The following is an 819-nucleotide window of genomic DNA, read 5'->3' as shown; positions in this document are numbered from 1 at the left end:
TATTTTTTATATTACCGAACTACATATTAAATTTAATAGGATAATAATATTATTAGATTCTTACGTATTATAAAAAGATTTATTCAACAATTATCTGGATAAATTAAAAACCGGGGAAATCGTGACTTAAAAATCGTCTTCCCACCTATTTGATATGTGAGGCAAGCAAATCGTGATATGTTTAGCCTCCAAATTTGCCGGGGATTAGTCGGGCTTTGGCCCGGACACCCTTACAAAAAAAAAAAAATCGTGATATGTAGCATTTTTTGGGTTGAAATGATACAAGTAACTGAGTTTTAGAAATTCGATGATTTATTTACTAATAAATATATGTAAGGATGAGGCTTTTTTGTTTATAACTATGACTCTATGAGTTGGACGATATTAATTCTTTTAGTTTATTTTACTCACAATTTTTTATTTACATCATTTTAAAAATATCAAAATAACTCAAGAAATTTGGTTAATTATCGATGAATTAGCGACATATGTTAATTATTAAGTATTTAGTTAATTTTTGTCGTTAATCCACCATTAATTTAATTAAATTATTTTTTATTTTTTAATTTAAAAAATCCCCGGCAAAATATATTTTATTTTTTAATTAAAATAAATTTATCAATAATCTTTTTTAAATATTTTTTTATTTTGAAAAATTACATATGAAATATATTTTTATTTTTAAATTAAAATAAATTTAATTCATAATTCTTTTTAATTTGAAAAATCAACAATCAAATATATTTTTATTTATAATTAAAATAAATTTCATCAATAATTTTTTTAAAATATAAATATTTTTTAGTATATTTGTTTGAT

Source organism: Cynara cardunculus (assembly GCF_001531365.2).
Source record: "Cynara cardunculus var. scolymus isolate 2C chromosome LG 14, CcrdV1, whole genome shotgun sequence".
In the NCBI taxonomy this organism is placed as follows: Eukaryota; Viridiplantae; Streptophyta; class Magnoliopsida; order Asterales; family Asteraceae; genus Cynara; species Cynara cardunculus.
Note: the sequence above shows the minus strand (reverse complement) of the source record.